Below are 17,655 nucleotides of genomic sequence, written 5' to 3' on the forward strand. Positions count from 1 at the left end.
CAATATATATCTTAGGATATTAATTATGATTTGTGATAATTAAAATTTGGAAGTGGTTGAAATATTCATGAAAGGTCATTTGTTAATCATATAATATCTATTCATGTATTTCCATGCAACTGTTGGAAGAATGTTCTGGGTACTTGGCTACTGGCTCAGATTAATGTCAACAATATATTAACTGAAAATGGCAGATTAGTACATATCATATTTTTGTGAAGTCATCTATGTATATAAAGGACCATATATCAAGCTGATAATAGTGATTATCTCTGGAGGTAGAGGAGATTATAGAATTTCTAATTTAAAAATTTTGTTCTTTGATATTTTTATATAAGTGGTAGACATTACTTTTGTAAAGAGTTTTTTAAAGAGGAAATTATTTTCCATTTTTTATAAGCATGTAAAAGTCAACTGTCCAACAGGGGTTTTCTACTGCTGCTGATCTTAATGTCAGTTAAAAAATTCAGTTCCAAGATGTGCTACTCCAAACCTATCTCCCCAATTCAATACCAAAATCAGTGTCTTATGTTTGGATGATCCTAAGTAGAGATCCTTAAATTACTTCTAAGTGGCAAGGGGGGGTAGATGAACACCTTCATGGGATGTGTAGAAGAGGAGATAGTCAGAATTTATTTGTGGCAAGTATGACATTTATTTAGTCTTTTTATCTAAATTTTATCTAAAATTTTAAAGCTAAATTTTGTATTCTATTCCATAATAGACTTTCACTTTTAAAAATGTAGAACTTTTTTTTGTTTTTGCTTTTGCTGAGTAAGACTGGCCCTGAGCTAACATCTGTTGCCAATCCTACTCTTTTTTTTTTTTTGCTCAAGGAAGATTATCCCTGAGCTAACATCTTTACTGATCTTCCTCCACTTCATGCGTGGGTTGCCGCCACAGCATGGCTGACGAGCAGTACATGTCCATGCCCGGGATCTGAACCTGGGCTGCCAAAGCAGAGTGTGCTGAACTCAATCACTACACCACAGGGCGAGCCCCAGCAACGTTTTGTTTTAGTCCTTTCTCCTACAAATCTTCCAGCTACATTTGTTCCATTATATCTTCATGTAAACTCCCACCTTCAACCCTCTAGCATACTCTCAGAGATCTATAAATCTCAGTCTGAGAAGAAAAGCTTATTTGAAAAAAATAGATATTTATACAGTACTCCACTAAACTATAGTATTTAGATAATTGACATTTTGAAAAGAAGAAAAGTATAACATCAAAATGTGAATTCATTCTTTGTCTTGCCTTCTACCTCTTTCTCTTCCTTTATTGGGCACTTGTTTTGTATGCCATAAACTGAGTACGTAAAGATGAGTAGCCAGGAAACTTGGCCCTGAAGTGCTCACAGACTAGGGGATAGATCGCTTTAGAAAAATAATTTATTGAACCCATAATAGAGCTGCATGCAATGATAATAGCTATTGAGAAGAGAATAGTCACAGGGACAAAATTAGATTCAAAAACCAGAAAAATCCATTCATTTCATTATAAAAAATTAATAATTACTGAAAATCTATGAGTACCCAAGATAAATGAAAATATATCTACTTAATCCATGAACTCTAGGAATTGAAGATTTGGGCAAGAATAAGAGGCAAATGAGATAAATTGATAGTTTTTTTTTCTAATGAGTTTTGGGTTTCTTATTTGAAAATATCTTCTCTCAATTGATTTCTGAGGTTAATTAACTAAGAATTTATGTCGGAGGGTGGAATTCCACGAAGGTTACTTCTACATCATGCTAGTGTGGTCCTCTAGTTCTGAATTTCCTCGGACTTGCCCTTCTGGGTGGATAAAAGCCTTCAGGTCTATTGTAGATGCTTCTCTCAGTGTCCCAGCGGGAGGGAGACACATGTTAACCAAACCTTTCCAAGGACTCGCCTTAAATCTGAAATAGTGACTTCAAGTTCATAATGAAAGAACTCCATCTATTAAGACAAAGCTCTGTGGCATCCCTAAACTGATCCCATAAAGGCCCCTATAAGTCAGTTGACCTGTGTATGACATCCACTCAGGAACTTCAGAGGTCCTCGAGAAGAATCAGGTCCATGAACACTTATGGCTGTTTAATTGTTTCGGACACACATATACTTTTTAGTACCAGAGTGGTCATAAAAACATTCCTTTCAGGAGGCTAAGTGACAGTGCTTTGGAAGTTTTCTTTTGGTGTGCTGCAGTGGTGGATAAGTGCTTACACCTTAGCAGGGGTGGGAGCCTAAAATCCCCTGAGGCTTCCACAACCTTCACCCACGTCTGTTTCCTGAAGGGTTCTTGCTGTGAGCATTAGCAAGACAAAGGCCCCGGTGTGGTTAGGAGGGCTGCTTCCCCTTGAATTTTACTCTTCTGGGCTCTTGTCAAATAGGCAAGAAATCTTGGGTTGATGGTGGTTTGATTGAAGGCAAGTGGTGGGGCTTCCAGTCTGGTGGTTTTGACAGGATTATTTGCTGCTAACAACAAAGGCCAATAGGAAACTGTACTGTTTGATCCATTTCCCCCTCTCCCTAGCCCCTGGTAACCACCATTCTACTTTCTCCTGTGAGTTTAATTATTTTGGATTCTCCATGTAAGTGGGATCATGTTTGTTCTGTGTCTAGCTTATTCCACTTAACAGAATGTCCTTCAGGTTCATCCATATAGTTGCAAATGATAGGATTTCCTTATTTTTTAAGGCTGAATAGTATCCCATTGTATGTATATAACACATTTTCTTTATCAGTTCATTCATTGATAGACATTTAGGTTGCCACCATATCTTGGCTATTGTGGATAATGCTTCAATGACATGAGAATGTCTCTTTGAAAACTGATTTCAATTCCTTTGGATATGTACCCAGAAGTGGGATTGCTAGATCATACAGTAGTTCTATTTTAATCTTTTGAGGAATCTCCATATTGTTTTCCATAGTGGCTGCCAATTTACATTCCCACGAACAGTCTACAAGGGTTCCCTTTTCTCCACAGCCTCCCCAATACTTGCTATCTTTTATTTTTTTGATACTGGCCATCCTAACAGGTGTGAGGTGATAACTCATTGTGGTTTTGATTTGCATTTCCCTCATGATTAGTGATGTTGAGCACTTTTTCATATGTGTGTTGGCTATTTGTATGTTTTCTTTTAAGAAATATATATTCAAGATATTTGCCCAGGAGTTTTGTTTTTTTGCTATTGAGTTCCTTATAATTTGGATATGAGCCCTTTATCAGATGTATGGTTTGCAAATATTTTATCTGATTCTGTAGGTTGCCTTTTCACTTCGTTGATTATTTCCTTTGCTGTGCAGAAGCTTTTTAATTTGATGTAGTTCTGCTTGTTGATTTTTGCTTTTGTTGCTTTCGCTTTTGGTGTCATATCCAAGAAATCATTGCCAAGGCCAATGTCAAGAAGATCTTTTCCTATGTTTTCGTCTAAGGATTTTACAGTTTCAGGTCTTAAATTTAAGTCTTTAATCCATTTGAGTTGATTTTTGTGTATGGTGAAGTTAGGGGTCCAATTTCATTCTTTTGCGTGTAGATATCCACTTTTCCCAACACCATATAAGTCCTAGAGATCTACTGTACACCATAACGCCTATAGTTAACAATCTGTACTGTATACTTAAAATTTTGCCAAGAGGATAGATCTTATATTAAGTGTTATCATCAAAAAAATAAATAAGAGGGCGGGAGGAAAAAATATGTATAAAGCTATAAGTGAGCATAAGTGAAGCCATCTTGTAACGCTGAATGACCCCAGCCCCACCTCTGTGTGAATACTTGCTGCTCTGCATGGACTCTCAATAATTCATGTGCTGTCCTGATTTATGGCCTCTTCTTACATTTATACTCCCCCATAGCTTGATAAATTAAAACTGTTCTATGAGTTTCTCTCCAGGAACAGGCTGACCACAGGTGAGAAACACATGTACAAGATATTCATCATCATTGACAGAAGAAAAGAACGATGAAAGACCCTGAAGTCTGTCATGCCTGAAGCCTGACCTTCCTAATCCCTCTCCTTACTGCCTATTTTCCCCATATAACTGCCTCAAGATTCTGTAATCCTTGAAGACAGGTTTTTTGAGACATTAATCACCCATCTTCTGATCTGCTTGCTAATTGAATTAAAGCTTCCTTTCTCGATCCCTAACTCATTGTGATTAATTGGCTCAGATCATGGGGAGAAGAGTGAGCCCATTGCTCAACATCAAATTTCTGGTGACCTGCATGGGAGGAGCCTCTGCCTGTGGCTAGTTGACTTGGAGGAGGTTGTTTTGGGATTTTTCCCAGCAGCTACTGGGTGGCTTTTTCTTTTTGTTCTTCCACCTGGGGAATTCCCCTTATGGCTTCCTCACTTGCAGACTGCCTCTAACACTTCAGTGATGGGGAAACGAAGGACTGGATCGTGAGCTGCCCAGCTTGTGCCTGCAGCTGGGTGAGTCATCCTTGAGCGCATTCCCGGATACTACATTCCTTTCTCCTTGTGTGAGGGCTTTGGTCAAGACAAGGTCCATCTGATTTAAGTGTCTTTATTTAGGGATAAAGGAAAGTACAGACTGCCTACCATATTATCTGGAACAATAGTCTCTGGTTTTTCTGTGGTGTGCAAGCCTCTGTGTTCTGTTCTCTTGATTGTGCGTGTCATTCCACTAGTCTTCATGCCAGTTTTTCTCCGTGTCAGAACCCTACAGCATACTTCCAGTGCTTGTTACATCATCTCTGGGGACCTGAAGTCTGCAGCCTGACAAATAAAAATGGCAAGCAATAGGGTATATTGGAGTATATGAGGAAGCCATTTGGTGTAAACCTAATTCAGCCTGACTTTGTTTTTCCAAAAGGTCCTGACATGTTCGTTGAGCATCCATTGTATATCTGCTTTAAGCATTTGCTGTGTCCCAAAGACAAGAAGAAATGGCCTTAAGATAAAGATGCAACTTCCCCCACATTCGCATTTCCTTAAGGATAAGCATCTCTCCCTAGGCTAGGAACTGATTGCTGTGCTCACCTGTGACCACACAGCTCAAGACAACAGACCTACTACCTGCTGTGTCCATCAATGGTTGTGCGAACGGAGCAGTCTCATGACTATTGTAAAAGGGACATTTCAATCATATGTGAAACATGCTCTTTGAGGTTATATAACCACTCTGTACATCCCACTTTTTTGAAGCCCTTCCTTCCCTGGGGAAGGAAGGCCCCTGGCTCTGTGGTCCTCACATTTGGCTCAGAATAAACTCATCCCAGTTTTCATAGATTGGTTATGGGTTATTTTTGTCCACAAAACTTTTCTGTCAAGTTGATGTGGATTAAGGCTGCCCCAGCTAGAGAAGCCCAAGGTGACCTGGCCTACGTGCCAAACTATACGACCCAGTGGACTTTTTTTATGGTATGAATTAGGACTGCCCCAGGGAGAGAAGCCCGGGGCATCCTCACCTGCATGCCGATCTATATGGCCAGATTCGTATCTAAAGTTATATGACCGCACAATAACCAGACCCCATCTGCACTGAAATCATTTAATGACTTTTTACATCATCTTTTCTTTTTTTCCAGTAAAAATAAGTCACGTACCCATGCCTTATAAAATTAGCCCTAACCCTCAACTCGGGGCAGCAGCAGGAGCTCTGACTGCCTGTGGGTCTTGTCCCCACACATCAGCTCTGCCTGCCCACGGGTCCTGTCCCCATGCAGAGGCAGCAGCAGGAGCTCTGACTGCCCATGGGTCCTGTCCCCATGCAGAGGCAGCAGCAGGAGCTCTGACTGCCTGTGGGTCTTGTCCCCACACATCAGCTCTGCCTGCCCATGGGTCCTGTCCCCATGCAGAGGCAGCAGCAGGAGCTCTGACTGCCCGTGGGTCCTGTCCCCACGCACCAGCTCTGCCTGCCCATGGGTCCTGTCCCCATGCCAGCGGGGGCAGCAGCAGCGGCAGCAGCAGGAGCTCTGACTGCCTGTGGGTCTTGTCCCCACACATCAGCTCTGCCTGCCCATGGGTCCTGTCCCCATGCAGAGGCAGCAGCAGGAGCTCTGACTGCCCGTGGGTCTTGTCCCCACACACCAGCTCTGCCTGCCCATGGGTCCTGTCCCCATGCCAGCGGGGGCAGCAGCAGCAGCAGCAGCAGAAGCTCTGCCTGCCCATGGGTCCTGTCCCCATGCTATTCCACACTATTCTCTAAATAAAAGAGCACTACTGCCAGATCTTGAGAGTCTAAGAAATCTTTCTTTCGACTCCTCGGCTCACCGATCCCGCATCAAAGTGTCAAGCCAGAATTGTATGCCTCAATGGGGGTGCTGCTGTTCCTCATCTTAATAATCCTTGGGAGGAAGCTGTGAGAGCATGGCCTGACCATCTTTTCCCCCTCTTTGTCTTGTCCAGCACTTTTTTTGCTATCATTCTGTGGAAGTCAGGTTTGGGCTTAAAGTAAGCTGTACTTGGATTTCCTGAAAGATAGAAGATTTAAAACCTTTTTGCCAGGCACCTGGCCCCCTACACTGGCGTTGGGAAATCAGACCTTTACCCCACCTTAAGCCATTACCTCTTGCCTCTTTGGCTGATTTAGCTCTGGTGTGAGAACTGTGTGCTTGGGTGGAGTGGGATTTAGGCGAGTCCCATAGTTATCAGGATGCCCAGAGTCAAGCCCTGCACCCTTCTCTGGATCCCTTAATTCTTAGACACAAACTTTATCCCCATGGGCATGGTGCCACTCCATCTGTTCCAAGAAAAAGCCTGCTATGGTGCATGCTGGCCAGTTGGGCTGAATTTAGTTATGAGCCCATGACAAAGAAAAGTATGATCTTTTACTGTAATGCAGACTGGCCCCAGCATACACGGGGCTCAGAAGAAAAGTGGCCCCCAGACGAGTCACTCAATTATGATACCACCTTGCAGCTAGAATTGTTCTGCGAGAAGGAAGGAAAGGAAGATGAAATCCCCTATGTCCAAGCCTTTATGCTGCTATGTCTAGATCAGGGAAAGGGGGACAATGGACCAAGGAGTCCCCCAGCTACTTCTCCTCCTCCCCCTTTTCCAGGCCCACCGCTTGCCCAAGGGGAAATGACTGAGGGATTGCCAGGTCTGAGGGACTCTCTCCTTCTCAAACCCAGCAAGGGACATGATTGACAAAATTAGTCTGTAGTTTACCTTAAGGTTTACTCTTGTACATTCTATGGGTTTGGAAAAATGTATTATGACGTGTATCTACCATATTGCTTTAAAAATCCTCTGTGCTCAGCCTATGCATCCTTTCCCCTTCTCTGACTCATGGTAAAAGCTGTAGTCCTAATGATGGCCCATGAGGCCCTATGCAGGCTGGCTTTATTATCTTCTGGGGACAAGGACCAGGGAATGGCAGCTCCAGCTACAACCATGCTTCCCCACCCTCTAATTTAGCTATCTGACCTCCTTGCCCTTCGTTGAATAGACCAGGCATGCTCCTGCCTTAGGATCTTTGCACCTTGATGTTCCTTCTGCCTGAAATTCTCACTGCCCTCTATTCTTCCATGGCTGGCCCACGTGATGACTTCAGGTCTCTGCTTAAATGTCACTTTCTTAGTGAGGCCTCCCTTGATTGAGAAAATTATTTAAAATTCTATCCCATGTACTACACTAAAATTTCATAGCGTTTATCATCATCTAATATGAGGTATGCTTTTTTTGTTTATTTTTTATTGTCTGTATCCCTTCATTATAGTATTGGCTCCATGAGATTTCCCCCCTCCTCCTTCTGTATTTTCAATGCCTGGAACAGAACCTGGCATGTAACCTATTTCATCCATTCTAACATGTGCATTTTTTTCACATAATAAGGCTCATCCAAATTTTACAGGCTTTATAATTGGTGACATTACAATTGGCCAGTGGACAGGCATGCTGTAGCTGTGATCACTTATGTGTGGAGAACTCAGTCTGAAACTTTCTATTGATGCCTCCTGGTAAGATCAAAGAGGGCCAGCATGAAAACTTGAGAATCAGGGGTCACCAATTGGCAGGCGATTCTGGAGATAAAAATGGAGCACTCTTTTAAGAGCTATTGCATTATCAATACTTATGATGGCTCAAAGGATGATAGCTTTGTGGGAGAACAGGGACATTGGTGACTCTGAGCCAACAATGAATTTCAAAGTGTCATTCTCCCTATGAAAATATTTTAGGATTATTTTAACCTATTAATTTTGTTTACATTTGCTTTTGTATCCAGCATGAGTATGATATGATTAAAAATGTCCATAAGAGCTCTTTTTTAATTTGTATAAAATGATTCTAAGACTAAGAGATGAAATGTATCAGAGTAATTAGTGTCTTCTTTAATCTTAGTGGTCCATAAAATAATTGTGTATCTAAAATTGATGGTGTCTTGGGGCCAGCCCAGTGGTGTAGTGATTAAGTTCACATGCTCTGCTTTGGCAGCCTGGGGTTCATGGGTTTGGATCCCAGGCACGGACCTACACACTGCTCATCAGGCCATGCTGTAGATGTGTCCCACGTACAAAATAGAGGAACATTGGCATAGATGTTAGCTCAGGGACAATCTTCCTCACCAATAAATAAATAAATAAACAAATAAATAAAATAAAATTGACAGTATCTTAGAATCAATGAAAAACGGCAGCAGAAGCTCAAATAATGGTTAAATGAATGAATCAAAGTTCACTCCCAACTTCTTTTTCCTCCAAAGACCCTCATGGCTCCTTCTAAACCTATCAAACACTGCCACCTACAGGGAAGGAAGCTCATGACATGTGGGGGTGAGTGTGTGTGTGTGCGCGTGTGTATTTGGGGAGGGGTCAGGAGAAGGTGCTAGTCTATGCTGGGGGTAGAATGAAGAAAATGCCTTGAGGCATTTTCATTCTAGTTTGAGAGGCTGTCATCTCTTTCAGCAAAACTCTTCCTCTCCAAGAACCAACTCACTAAACCAAGAACATCTTATTTTTTCCTTTCTTGAAAGCGATATTGTATGTTTTCTCTTCTTTGAACAAGGGAAACACACTGGTGATTTTTCTCTTGTCAAACGCTTCCCTTTCCCACATTTTAATGAACAATCTTTGAGCACCTGCTGTGTGCTGGACTCAGCTTTAGGTCTCAGGATACGTGTAGTTAGCAGGAAACACAAGGCCACCTCCCTTCATGGAGCTGACTTTCTGGAGTAGAAGACAGATAAATACATAAATACAGACAATAAATATGTAAACAAATAACTGGTAATTTTGCATTTTTAAAAATTTATTTTATTGAGGTCACATTGGTTTATAATATTAATTTCAGATGTACCTCCTTATATTTTGACTTCTGTATAGACTGCATTGTGTTCTCCACCAAAAGTCTAGTTTCCAGCTGACACCACACACGTGTGCCTCTTTACCCATTTTGCCCTCCCTCTACTTGCTTCCCCTTTGGTAGCCACCAATCTGTTCTCCTTATTTGTGTTTGTTTATCTTCCACATGCGAATGAAATCATATGGTATTTATCTTTCTCTGACTTATTTTGCACAGCACAATACTCTCAAGGTCCATCCATGTTGTCGCAAACGGCACAATTTCATTTTTCTTATGGCTGAGTAGTATTCCATTATGCATGTATATATACCACATCTTTATCCATTCATCCATTGATGGGCACTTGGGTTGCAGCAAGTGCTTAAAAGTGATAGTGGTGAGTGAGAGGGGAAGCTGGGTGGAGAAGGGAAGGGCTTAGAAGTGGGATGCCTGGGATGGCCTCTCACAGCAGGTGATGTCCAAGTTGAGACCTGCAGGATGAGAGTATGCCAGCCACAGGTGCTTCAGGAAAAGAGCATTCCCAGCTAAGTGAACACAAAATACCGAAGCTCTGATGTGGAGGAGAGCTTGGCAGTATCCAAGGAACAGAAAGGAAGTAAATGTGACCAGCAAAAAGTTGACAGATGTGAGATCTATTTGAAAAGCACAATGACCAGGAGTTGTTGATGGACTAAAAATGGGAGCTGAGGGGAGTAAAGGAAATAGAGGGATCAAAGATAATGTCTAGGATTTGAGGTCTGGTAGTTGGGTGGCTTATGATACCATTTACTGAGGAATAGTTTGCAAGCCAAGATGAATTTTCCATAAGTGGTGATGTCAAGTAGGTAAATAGATACACGAGCCTGGACCTGGCAGAGGTCCAAGCTAGAGTCAAATGAGTGCTCAGGTTGGACCAAGCCAATAGTCCTGGTTTTAGTCTCCGTTTTGATGCTAGAGTATGTTATTTTGGGTATCACTTCATCATTTCAACAAACACGTATTAAGCATCCACTGTATAGGCTTTTCAGCTATGGATACAGAAAAAGGACAAGGAATCTTTTTTCCAGGGTACAGTTCTTTGGTGGAAGGGAGAGCGTTTAATGGATACAAAGGAGTAAGAATATGAAGAGTAAGAATTGTGTGCAAATGGTTAGGGGTCACTCTGCTGGATGGAGGGATATCTCTTCATTCTTGTCAACTGGCTGCTGAGTTTCTCTGAGTCCTTTGGTTTGGGGGGAGGGGGAGGAGAATTGTAATTAATATGATTCTTTCATATTTTTCTTTTTCAGCAGTGGCGGTAGAATACGACTTCTTTAACCTTCAGGTCTCAGTCGTGAAAGAGGGGACCGAAAATCAAAAATGTGTACATGCCAATGAATTTTATTTGGGTCCAGTGACCCATGAGCTGGCAGACTGATTTGAGCTTTTTGTTTTGTTTTGTTTTGTTTTGTTTTTACCTTGTTAGGGCTTGTGGGATTGAGATTCAGGTAAGAATAGGGTGCACTTCTCATCTTTTGCGTCCTTCATTGTCCCCTCAGCCTTCAAGCAGAGATCACACTCTTTTCTTGCCTCCAGTCAATGCCTGAGCAAGACTGAAGCAAGGGTCTAGTCATTGCTGTCCAATGGCGGACTCCTCCAAAGGGCAATTGTTGCTCTGGCGTCCCTTGTTGGGTGGCACAGACATTGTCACGTCTGAATATTTGACGACTCCCTCTGCTCAATCCTTTCTCTCTTTTCCTTTCATAGGAGTTACCCTTCAATAAAAAATCTACACTTCTGACTCCATCTTGCAACTGCTCCTGGGAGAACCTGACTAACCCAACAGTGATGCTTTTGACACCAGACTCTTTCTCTGGTAGAAGAGAGGCAGCGTTCACAGAAGTGACAGGCATGGGCTTTGCAACCACATTGCCAGGTTCACAGTCTGGCTCTCCTACCCACCAGCTCCATGACCTTGGGCAAAAAAGGTCTGTGTTTCAGTTTCCTAATCTGTAAAGAGATATACGAGTAGGGCTCGATCTCATGGATTTGTGATGAGGATCAAATGCATTACTACTAACAAAGTACTTAAAACAGATCCTAACATGGTAAGATCCTTGTGTTACAGTACTGTTATTATTAATATCACTCAAGGAAAGAACATCCTGTAGAGTCCTCTTCTAATGTGGTGATCAAAGTTTCTTGTTTTAAGATTTTAACCCAATAAACTATGGATAAGTCGCCCAAATGAGGCCTTCCCATGCAGATTTCTTAAACACCAATGAGAGTAGGCGTTAACCTAAAGCTTGGAGATCTTAGACCTTCTCAAGACCATTAGTGACAACAGCAGGTCTCTTTAATTGTTAGTGTGCACATGAATCGCCTAGAGACCTGGTGCCTTGCAGAGTCTAATCTATAATTCTGCGGTGGGAGGAGAGTCAGCACTTCTAATGAGCATCCAGATGATGCTAGTCAAGAAGCAGAGTACACAGAGCCAAAAAGAATCTGAAGCCAGGGATTCTAAACAGGGTAAAATACTCAGTGAGCTCTTCATCCCTCACCCATGGTTGTAAGCCGGCAAATCGCATCCTGAGAACAACTTCTGCTCTCATTTCCCATGTGATCTGAATATGTCAGTGTCTTTTTTGTTTCTTTCTTATCTCCTTTGGCAATCTGGAGCATGGGATTCAGTATAAAATTAGAGCAATCTGACTTGGCTGCTTAAATTTATCAGGTTTTAGGTGACCCTAAAGTCTAGTAGTATTAAATGTGCAGACCTCCTCCCACTTCTCTTAGTGTTGATACTATTATCATATTTTAGGCAGATAAGGATGGTAAATATTGCAGAATAGAGTCAGGAATCAAGTTCTGTTTGCATCGAGGTTTGGCTCTTCTCTGGCCATACTACCTGATGTTTCAGGTTTAGTTGACTTGTCTGGAAGTAAAAGATGAAACTGAAGGCTGTACTTACATAGAGGAAAGACAGTTCACAGGTATGTCAGTTCAGTTGTTTAAGGTGATTGAGAAATACTTGATTTTAGTTTCATGTTGCAGAATATTACCTGGGAGAATCTGAGGACAAAGGTGTTTGATTAGGAGTCAAGCTATCTGAAATGGGCACATCCACTCTAGGGTAAAAGAGATGAGACTTCTGCTTCCAGTGAGAAGATGAGAGAGATGGTTTGAAATCTGGCATGGTACCTGGAATTTATTATCTGATCTGAAATGATAGCTTTATTCTCTTTTCAATAAAATATATCATCTTTTGAAAAACTTTGAATAATGGTAGCGAGAGCATGTGAATTTAGGTTGAAATCCTGATGCTGCTCCTATTTACTGTGTAATCCTAGGAAAATTGTCTGGCCTACCTGAGCGTTGGTATCTTCAACACTGAAAAGCAGTAAGTTAATATTGTATTGCGGAAATGGATACTAACAACATTTAGAAAGTTAATGCATTGTAAACGCAATACGTAGAGCAATTATAAGAGTGAAGGTTAGAACAAAGGGATTCAGAGAAGTTTCATTAGAAGGATAGTGAATGCTTTTCTAAGAACATTTATCATAATATGGTCTTCATGAAGCTCTTGGTGCCTGAGTTCTTGAGATGATTCAATGAATGTAATCTAAGCACTTCTAACTATGAACAATGATGTTTTAAATCAAGGATGGCCAAGCTACAGCTCGTGGGCAAATCTGTTTGTAAATAAAGTTTTACAAACTGTTTTTGTAAATAAATTATTATTGGAACTCATGCTCATTTATTTGTGTGTTGTCTAGGCTGCTTTCCAGCTACAACTACAGAGGTGAGTCATTGCAACAGTGCCTAAAATATCTGCTTTCCGGCCTTTTATAGAAAAAGTTTGCCAAGTCCTATTTTTCGTTTGTTTGTTTGTTAGTTCTCTATTTATTTATTTATTTTAAATGCAGTAACATTGGATTATAACATTATATAGGTTTACCATATAATATTCATGTATACCATAATATATTCCAAATTCTGTGCAGGTTACATCATGTTCACCACCCAAAAACTAATTATAGTCCATCCCCTCACATGTGAGCCTCATCACCCCTTTTGCCCCCCCCCCCCCCATGGTAACCGCCAATCCATTCTCTGTTGCCAAGTCCTATTTTAAATGATGTTCCCTTTTATTTAGAAATACTTACAGCTTCTTTTAGAAAGTTTGGAAACTCGACAAGAAGAATATGGAACTCTCCTGATTTTATAACCCAGAGACTGTCACAGTTAATCTATGGCTGTATCGCTTTTGTCTTCTTTTTTGTTAACACAATCTTTAACATAGTTGAAACTACCCATATCTTATCTAGACACGACACAATTCCATTTCTTTTAACATTATATTCAGGATTTAGAAATATTGTTTTATTTTAGCAAAATCTGACATTTGATGCCCAGTTTTTATCTGAAAAAACAGCTGTATGAGCTTGTGTGGAAAAAACATACCAAATGCATTGATGAGGTCCTACCAGGTCCCACCAGGGTATAAGATGAAGTGATATAGGATATAGGGCTGGCAAGGAGAGAAATGTGTTTGCTCTGTAAAACTTCCAGGGGTTTGGCAGTGCACATACAGATTCTCTACTTGCATCTGGTTGAGAAGCTAACTAAATACCATAAATTATAGTAATTAAATGGACTAGGGAATAACTTGCTTGGTTTTACTATGTAGTAAAAAAGCTTTTTTTCCCTACAAACTCTCAACTCACAGACTCATCCCCCCACTAGTTTGGTTTGGTATCCCATAGGGTTGCAATATAGTAGCCACTAGTCACATGTGGCTATTTGAATTTAAATTTAATTAGAATAAAGTAAAATTTTCCTTAGTCACACAAATCACATTTCAAGCACTCAGAAGCCACGCTTGGCTAGTGCTACCATATTTGAGAGAGCAGATCTAGAACATTTCCATCACTGAGAGAAAGTTTTGTTGGACAGAGGCTGGTACACGTTAGAAATTGGAGCTATCGAGCAACAAGTGAGAAACTTCAGCGTCTCCTTGACTTTCTGTGCCCTGAATGCAACTGGTAAGGAAGTCAACTTAGCTTTCTAACAAGGAGAAACTCAATAGCCTCTGTTTTGTGGAGCTAATAAAGAACAAGAAATGGGCAGATGATTCGATAAAATAGCCATTCTTCTTACTGTTGTTTTGGTCCCACGTTGAGGAACATTGTAGAAAAGCCCATGAATCTCCTAGCTCCTTGGTGACAGGGCATTCCTCTCCCAGAAACACTTCATCAGGGTGCATATGCAGTTTGTCAAATATAATTGCTTGAATCTTGACCTGGATCCAAGAGGGGCCACATTGTGCACACACTTTTAAGAGAAGATGTCAGTACTGCTGTTTCAAGGAAGAGCTCAGAGTTTCAGCATTTCCAGTTAAGATAATGAAGACAGTTCCCTCCGCTAAAGCAAACTGAATATGAGAGACACACAAGGATACAAAACGTCTGTACACAAGGTGTTCAACTAGAGAAGACAGAGAGAGTTTGCTTAGGGGGTTCCCAAAGGTCACCACACATTCAGTAATTCATTGGAATCACTGTTGGGACTGGAGGCTGGAGCATAGTAATGGTTAGAGGTTATTCCAGCAAAAGCATATGTGACAGGGTAAGCAATGGAAAAAGAACTAGTAGGCAGATTCTGGAGAGTCTGGAGAAGCTTCCATCCAGAAGCTTCAAATGCTCTCCCCTCCCTGCTCAGGAGGGGTCATACCAAGCATGCTTCTTTCTCCAGCAGCAAGATGCAGTAACATGTATGTGATGTTTCTCCCCAGGGAAGTATGTCTGAGGTCTGGGGTTTTTACTGGAGGCTTGTAGGCACCCTATGCCCACCAAAATTCCAGACTTCTGGAAGGAAAGTGGGTGTTTACCATAAGTTGCATTGTTTGTACAAAGTGAGCAGGCTGGCACAGCAGACACAACCTTATCACCTAGGGAAGGTCGTAAAAGACTAATTCTTAGACACCAGTCAACAGGTAGCCCTGCATGCAGACTTGTGGAATAAAAACAATAAACAAACAATTACACAAGCATGACATGTAATGATAAAAGCTATTTACAAAAACCAGCTAATGGAACTGAAAATTGATGAGGGGCTATTCTCAGAGAAGAACAAGGTGATAATAAGTAGAAATCTGAATAAATAGAGAGAGGGAGCCATCACAAATATCAGTGGGATATTGTACAAATGCGATGGGATGGGAAGATGTCATAAGCAGAGTTTGAATGACTCCTAATGGCCCACTCTCTTGTGTAACTCCCCTGTTAGCGTGCCTGGAACCTGTGGATATGATGATAAGTTATTCCTGTGATTATGTTACTTTACATGGCAAAGGGGATTTTTTCAGTTGACTCTGAATTAATCAAAAGGGAGACCATCTAAGAGGGGCTAATCTTATCACACAGGCCCTTTAAAAGCAGAGAGTTTTCTCTAGCTGGTGGCAGAAGTCATCAGAGAGGTTTGGGAGTGTGAGAAGGACCAGTCCCTTTGCTGGTTTGAAGACAGAGGAGACCTTGTGAGAGGAACTGTGCATAGCCTTCAGGAGCTGAGAAGCCACTGGCTGAGAGCCAGCGAGGACACAGGGACCTCAGGCCTATAACCCCAAGGAACTGAATTTGCCCAACATCCTGAATCAGCTTGGAAGCAGATTCTTTCCTGGAGCCTGCAGATAAGAGCCCAGCCTGGCTGACATCTTGATTTTGGCTTCCTGGAACCCCGGTGCGCCTACTTGGACTTCTGACATACAGAACGGTGAGTAGTATTGCTTTAAGCTGCCCTATTCATGGTGATTTGTTATGCAGCAATTGAAAACTAATACAGAAAGTGTTTGAGCGCTTGAGGGAATTAGAAGGTCATGGTTGCTGGAACCCAGTGAGGTGGCAAAGAATAGTAGGGAATACAATGCAACAGTAAATAAGAATACATTAGATTTCATTTAGAAACATAGATTTAGCTCAAACACAGAGAGGTGAATAAAAGATGCAAGAACAAAACTAAGATTTATATCACCAAACTATAAACAGACATTAAAATATATTTTTCACTTTTGTACATCTATGTGAAAAAATACTTGGAAAGTAGTATAGAAGGATGTACCTTAAATACTTTTAAGAGTGACTATTTGGGAGCAGTGAATGGGAGTAGAAGTGTTGAATTAAGGAGGAAATAATAAGATAAGAGGGTCTTTACATAGATGAATGATGCTAGTTGGCCATGCTAAAGAGTGTGGTCAACTGAGTTCTGGCTCCTGAGATTCACAATTACAAAACATCGTAGAACAAAAAAACAGATGAGGAAAAAACCTCAATTTCAATTATAATTATAGCTAACATTTATTAAGAATTTACTATGTGCCAGATACTTTTCTAAACATATATTTGTATTAAAATATTTAGTGTTCCCAACAAGCTTTTGGGATAGGTACTATCATAGTCCCACTTTACAGATGAAGACACAGACACGCAGGCAGTTTAGGGAGCCTGCATAAGGTTACACAGGTATCGAGTCCATAGAAGTGAAAATCCAATCCGTCTGTCTCCAAAATCCATGTTCTCATCACTATGCTAAGGTAGGTCATGGAATCTCATTTCCACCCATGGAATTCATTTAGGACAGTGACCTTCACACTGTAATATTTACTACTGAGAGTACACAATGACTTTTCAGGGGGAGTTCATACATTGATCATTTTAATGCACTTAACTTGTTGAGTCTCAGCTTCCATGCATACTCATTCTAAACACTGACCTGCCAGAGAATAAATGTGAATTCCCAATGTCCTTTTATTTTACAAAACATAGGCATACCTCTTACCCACCCCAAGTGACACTTTTTGATGTCATGGGGAATAAAAATTAGACTGCCAAATAAGGTAATAAATTGAAATAATCAAGACCAGGGGTCAGCAAGCTTTTTCTGGAAAGACCCAGATAGTAAATATTTTAAGCTTGGTGGTTTCTTTTGCAGCTTCTCCACTCTGCTGTGATAGTGCAAAAACAGCCATAAGTAAATGAATGGGCATGGCTGTGTTTCGATAAAATTTTACTCATGGGCTGTAGCTTGCCAACCTCCGATTTCTGTCTTTCCTTATCTTATGCATATCTCTATTAGGGATGAAGCTTGGCTTCACAATGGAGAAATCAGGCCAAGATGGCAATCTCTGAATTCAGAAGTCAAAAAAGTATTGGTTTCCAATGCCGATTATTTTTATTTAATGTTTTGATTGCAAAACATTTAAAAAAGTGTTTTAGAGAATTAAAAAATTTTCAAGACACATTATATAAAACCCATAGATCAAAGTTGGATGCAATTATATTTTCCGATTGTTGTGCTGATAGTTAAAACCTATTTTATCAAATCATATCATGAATAATTCAAAATATAGTCAAGACTTATTTTGTCTTACAAAATATTTA

The sequence above is a fragment of the Equus caballus genome, chromosome 12, assembly GCF_041296265.1.
Source record: "Equus caballus isolate H_3958 breed thoroughbred chromosome 12, TB-T2T, whole genome shotgun sequence".
Lineage (NCBI taxonomy): Eukaryota > Metazoa > Chordata > Mammalia > Perissodactyla > Equidae > Equus > Equus caballus.